Raw genomic sequence first — 7,500 nt, forward strand, 5'->3', positions numbered from 1 at the left:
ATTACCCAATAAAATCTTTCTCACTCACACGTACCATAAAACGACATATTTATTTCACATACAGATTTACAGATCACTTTTCTCCCTTCATTATCTCATTCATATTTACGACCCTTTTTCTATCCCTAATATCCTCATCAAAACATTAGTTCATCTCCCTGATGTCTTTACTCGGATCCCTGAAAATGTCCCCTTCATATCACAGTCAATTACTGCAATCATAGTCCGTGAAAAAAAAGAAAAGAAAAAAAAAACGGGATAGAGTGAGCAGACCGTTACATACCAGCAACGGAGGCCATTTTGTGAGGCATTTTTAAAAACGAACTGCATTTCTTTGCAAGAGTGAAACGTTTGGTAAAGAGCCATAAAAAAGACATTTTATGTGTTTGCGCGTGTATAAACATGTATGTACGTAAGTATGTATGTATATGTAGTTTATTTTGTGGAGAAGCGTTATGAGTGAGAATAGTAAAAAATATGACACGGAATTCCTTCTAAATTCTTGCAAAATATTCTTAGGATGTTGGCAACTCTCACTCTCATTGTGTCCACAATAAATATTCTGAGACTTTACACAGACAGACAGATAGTCACACACACACACACACACACACACACACACACACACACAACCACACACACGTATATATACCATCATCATGATCATCATTGTCTAACATCCATTTTCCATGCTGACATGGGTTGGACGGTTCGACTGGGGTCTGGGAAGCTAAGAGGCTGCACCAGGCCCCAATCTGATCTGGCAGTGTTTTTCTACAGCTGGATGCCCTTCCTAACGCCAACCACTCCGAGAGTGTAGTGGGTGCTTTTTACGTGCCACCAGCACAAGGGGCCAGAGGTACTGGCATCGACCACGATCAGATATATATATATATATATACATACATATATATGAATACATATGTATATATATATATATATATATATATATATATATATATATATATATATATGAATACATATGTATATATATATATATATATATATATATATATATATATATATGAATACATATGTATATATATATATATATATATATATATATATATATATATATGAATACATATGTATATATATATATATATATATATATATATTGGCTCATACATTCATATATACACACATAAGAGTGGGATGTGATTTGAGGGACATTCAGCTGCTACTTCTACCATGTCTATCTACCACATAGAGGTCTCCCTCATTGGTTTATACTTACATATACACATATATAAAGCAGTAGGGTATGATCTGAGAGAGATTTCACTGTTATTTCTACCACGTCTAGCTCCCATGTAGAGGTCTCCCTCATTGGCTCATACATAAGACAGTAGGGCGTGATTTGAGGTAGATTTGTCTACTATTTCTACCATGTCTAACTACCATGTAGAAGTCTCCCTCACTAGTTTACACACACACACGCATGTATATATTCACATACACAAAACAGAAAGATGAGATTCAACGAAAACTCAACTGCTATTTCTAGCAGTTCTGTCCACTGCTAAGAGCTCGTCCTCATTGACTTCAAACCGAGTGATTAGCTATCTGAGATGGATTAATAAATACAATAATTGAGGACTTCCTATCGCCATGTAACCAAATATATAGCGTTAAATTACGTAAAACAGTTAAACGATATTAAATACAGAGAGCATTAAGTCTATTAAAGTACTCAAGGGAGAGATATAAGGAGACAGATTGAAATGGAGCTGGACGAATATGGCTTCTTTTGAGTTTTATTTTCTGCTTGTTTTCCGGGTTTGCATTTGTGTTTTGGTTTTGTTTTCTTCATTTTTTTTTCTTTGTGCGTGTTGGAAGAATCTGACAACCTTGTGTGTGTGTGTTTCTGTGAGTGCAAGTGTGTGTATGTGTGTGTCTGTTTGCGCATTTGTATACGCGTGTATGTGTGTGTGTCTGTTTGCATGTATGTATGTGTGTGTGTCTGTCTGTTTGTGTGCGCGAGTGTGTGTGTGTGTGTCTCTGTGTGCGAGTGTGTGTATGTGTGTGTGTGTGAGCTAATACTTACTGTACTTGAATGTGAACTTTATGTGTACGTATGTTTAGTTAGGTAGACTGACAAAGAAATATATTGAAAGACAAACATATAGATAGATAGATAGATAGATAGATAGATATTGATAGATAGATAGATAGATAGATAGACGCACAGACAGACATTCATTCTCAAACTAATAAAGATGCAACATGTCACGTCCCTACACTACCCATTATGTTTACCGTTTCCTTCAGATTCTCAAAGACTATCAAATTCTCAGCGATATTTCACATGATGGGACGGCATCATATGATATCATGGAATATCCAATATTATGGGAAAAGTTAAAGAATTTGAGATCATGCCATCATGTACAAGGGAGAGGCATTTCTACATACGCATTCAGATTACACACACACACACATATATACACACAGACATATACACACACATATATACGCTTATACATAAATACATTCATACATAATATATGTACAAACACATACACACACATGCAGACATATATACATACGTACATACATACATACATACATACATACATAGCACACACATACATACAAACATATATACGCATATACATACATACATACACTCATACAAATATGCATTCATACATACAAATATACAGACATACACACATATATAGACATACATACACACATACTCACATAGATACAATTATACACACATATACACACACACAAACATACATAGATACATACATGCACACAGACAGACAAACAGACAGACAGACAGACACACACACACACACACACATTCCAATTCTATCGGGGTACCTATATCAGGTGTATATTATATATAAGACTACATGATATTTATCAGCTGATCTGTCAGAATGCATATAACCTGAGATGGCTTAATAACAAGACAAGAAACAGAGTTGGATGTAATGGAAGGTGGGTCAGGATAGTCGACTCCATATTCTGGGGTATGCAGATCTATATATATAGGGGTGTTGTGACAGTGGACCTGAAAGGAGGGGCAAGACGAGGGGCCAAGGTGGAGAGGGGTTGCTTTGAAGAGGAAGGGAACTCCCAGACAAAATATTGCAAAACATCTCAAGTTCCAGTTAATCTGATTGTGTTTAGAGTCTGTTATGAAATATGAGCATCCAGGCCACTACATCACATAGACATTGTGACATTCTTTTCTTGTTGTTGTTTAGCCCAAGGTCAGTCTCGATCCAGTAGACCGATGATCAGAAATGTTCCAGCTGTGACCATCCTGTCTTTTATTCAGACATAGTGTATCTTGGACTACATTATCTAATGTGTCCTTCCTTGTAGTTGTTTAGCCCCAGGTCAGTCCTGATCCAGACAGACCTACGATCAAAGAGTTCCAGCTGTGTCAATATTATATTTCATTTTTGTTAAGACTAAGTGTAACTAGGAATACATTATCTAATGTTCTTCCTTGTTGTTGTTGTTGTTCTAGTTGTTTATAATCAAAAATGTTCCAACTGTGACCATCCTGTCTTTTATCCTGACATAGTGTATCTAGGACTACAATATCTAATGTGTCCTTCCTTTGTTGTTGTTGTTTAACCCAGGGTCAGTCCTGATCCAGGCAGACCTACAATCAAAGATGTTCCCACTGTGACCATCTTGTCTTTTATTCAGACATAATGTATCTAGGACTACATTATCTAATGTATCCTTCCTTGCTGATGTTGTTTAGCCCCAGGTCAGTCCTGCTCCAGACAGACCTATGATCAAGACGTTCCAGGTGTGACCATCCTCTCTTTTATTCAGTTAAAAAATGGGACCGATGCTGAAAGTGTGTTCAAAGAGATCATCAGCTCCAGGACTCCAGATTTTTATGTTACCAGAATAAACCAATTTGTAACTCGTTAGCAAAAATGTTAATAGTAATGGTTCTTAATTTGGTGAATAAAATTTCCGCATTGTTGAAATATATCATGATGAATTCCATGTTTCAAAATGTTGCTTACTTTTATACATATATGCATGTACATATACATGCAGTTTTATATATGTATGTGTATATATATATATATATATATATATATATATATATATATATATATATGTATATATACATACATATATATATATATATATATATATGTATATATACATACATATATATATATATATATATGTATATATACATACATGTATGTGTGTTTATATATGTATGTATATATACATACATGAATGTGTGTGTATATGTATATACATGCATATATACATATATGAATACATGTATATGTATATTCATGTATATATGCATATATATATATATATATATATATATATATATATATATATATACACATGTATAAATATATGCATGTATATATATATATATATATATATATATATATATATATACACATGCATATATATATGCATGTATATATATATATATATACATATATATATATATATATATATGCGAGTAAAAATAAATACAAAAAAGGTGGTTTTTTTGTATGATTGTGTATAGAGGAATATATTATTTTGTTTAAAAGAGTTCCAACACTGTCTGTTTTTTATGTTTTATTTATATTCCTGCAGAACCAATGTGGGGTATAGAATATGGAATATACAATATATAATATAAAATAAAATAAAATAAAAATGGATGGCACCATGAAAGAAAGTATTGAATGTAGATGAAATATTGAGTGTTCAATATAAAGGATCAAATATATAAATATATAAATATAAATATATAAAGGCGACTCGAGTTTCAGGGCTATTTCCCTTCGTCATGGCCGGTATGACAGACTTTAACAGACTGTCTGTTAAAGTCTGTCATACCGGCCATGACGAAGGGAAATAGCCCTGAAACTCGAGTCGCCTTTATATATATATATTTATATATTTGATCCTTTATATTGAACACTCAATATTTCATCTACATTCAATACTTTCTTTCATGGTGCCATCCATTTTTATTTTATTTTATTTTATATTATATATTGTATATTATATTATATATTGTATATTATATTATATATTGTATATTCCATATTCTATACCCCACATTGGTTCTGCAGGAGTATAAATAAAACATAAAAAACAGACAGTGTTGGAACTCTTTTAAACAAAATAATATATATATATATATATATATATATATATATATATATATATACATACATATATATGTAAATGTCTTTATTTTCCATTCCCTTTTAAAATTATCCCTAATTTTGTGGTATAGAGTTTTTTGCTGCTCTTTCTAGCGGGTTAGATGTCCTATTATAGGCATCTCTGTATTTTAAATGAATTATATATATATGTGTGTGTATATATATATATATATATATATATATATATATATATATATCTATACATAAATATCTACACATGTATGTATGTGTGTATATATTATACACACATGTCTACATACATATATAACACAAAAGTACCTAATTATACAAAACTCTGTTATACAGATTGAGTCTTTTCTTGTGGCTGTTTAAGATCACCAGGTTGGAACCATTCCCTCCCCCTGCCCTTTCCTCCACTGTGCCCTCCTCTCCCTCCTTATATATATTTATATATATATATATATATATATATATATATATATATATATATAAACATATCCATCTATCTGTCTGTATATCTATAGATGAAAGATAGATAAATGTGTGTGTATACATACATACATACACACACACATATATATATATATATATATATATATATGTATATGCATATATGTATATATGTATGTGTGTATGTGTGTGTGTGTGTGTGTGTATACATATATATATATATATATATGTGTGTGCGTGTATATATATATAAGTATGTGGATAGGAACGTGGATCAGACAGATAGATAGATAGACAGACACACGGACAAACAGTGGGACAGAAGTGTGTCGCTTATGGCAGATCTCTCTGTACGTGTATGTCACACCAGAAGGCTGCATATAGAGCAGGGACATGATGCGGTGGGGGAAGACAGGAGGCTGAGGTCGTGGGTGTTTGAAGGGAGGGGCAGAGTGGCTAATGGAGATGGCAAAGCGTCAGTAAGAAACTCTAGAATCTTGAAGAATTGGACATGGTTCCAGTGTGGAAGAAATTTGGTGTATAATGGGAATTTCAGTGGAATGTCTGGGAAATAGTTTAGAAGGAATTTATGGCAATTATTCTAATGTGTGTGTGTGTGTGTTTGTGTGTGTGTATGTATGTGTGGCGTTTGTATTTGTGTGTATGTGTGTGTTTGTATGTGTGTGTGTATGTGTGTGGCGTTTGTATGTGTGCATGTGTGTGTGTGTATGTCTATATAGATAGATAGATACAGTAATGCTATCTGTTGGAGTCTCAGCTTTTGTAGCTGCTATTTCTGAACTTCGGTATATGGTGAAGCAAATATTTGCTGATCCCTTAATTATGTTTATAAATGTATATGAACTTTTAAATAAGTTCTCCACCGATAATGGTGCTTACATACCGAAGGGCTTGGTAAAAATTATTAATTGTTGATTTATTAATAAATTAATAAATTGATAAACCTTTACCCTTTTAATTTGTAATAAATAGATAGATAGATAGATAGAAGGATGCATACTTACATATCTATCTATCCTTCTATCTATCTATCCTGCAATCTATCCCTGTTTATCTATCTATCTATCTATCTATCACTGTTTATCTATCTATCTATGTATCTATCCATCCATCTATCTATCTATACATACATATATATATACACACATACATATACATACACATACACATATATATATATATACATCTATCTATCTATCTATCTATATATATATATATATTTTAACGTGTATAATGAACTCCTTAATTTTGGGGGCTCAAAATTTGGTAATATATGTTATAATTTAGAACAAACAGTAAGTTGTTGTTATAGTACCACCACCACCAAAAGAAGACGAAAACAGGTGTAGGAACAATATGCAGGTGTATTAGTTTAACGCTCGGGAAAACTGGAAAAAGTTTTCTACATTTCGAGCCTATGCTCTTCGGCAGAAAGGAATAAGAGTGAATGAAAAGAGAGAGAATGAGAGAAAAAAAAATGGTATGAGAGTAGTAATTAACAGTTCAACATGACGCATGTGTGTGTATGTGTGAATAAGAGAAGAAACGCAAAAAGGCTGAGAATGCAGCATATAGAAAACGTGGATAGTAAAAAAATAAAAATTAAAAAAAAAAAAACGGAAAACGAAAAGACAAAACCTAAAATGTAAAAATTTAAAAAAGTAAAAGCGTTATCTTCTTTAAAACTTAAATTATAAGGCTGAAAAGATATATCAACAAGTTAGTAGGAGTTTTCTATCACGGAACCATACATTATATATACATATATATATGTTATATTTATGTAATAAAATATTTTCTTAAATATATAGAATTAGTTATAAAAATATGTTTAGTAAAATAGCTTAACACAGACCTGATGGAAGGAAGTGTCTTTCTGTGAGCGCTT

General features: G+C 32.1%; 1 long non-coding RNA gene across 1 annotated transcript in view; it reads right to left on the reverse strand.

Moving 5' to 3' along the window:
* Nucleotides 1-7,500, reverse strand: part of LOC149130204 (uncharacterized) — a 300,717-nt gene that overhangs the window by 283,138 nt on the left and 10,079 nt on the right. Inside the window, exon 2 of the long non-coding RNA XR_016239111.1 lies at nucleotides 7,468-7,500. This exon is cut by the window's right edge and continues 23 nt beyond it. This is a non-coding gene — a long non-coding RNA (uncharacterized LOC149130204). The remainder of the gene's footprint in view (nucleotides 1-7,467) is intronic.

The sequence above is a fragment of the Octopus bimaculoides genome, chromosome 30 (genome assembly GCF_046866305.1).
Source record: "Octopus bimaculoides isolate indiv1 chromosome 30, ASM4686630v1, whole genome shotgun sequence".
Lineage (NCBI taxonomy): Eukaryota > Metazoa > Mollusca > Cephalopoda > Octopoda > Octopodidae > Octopus > Octopus bimaculoides.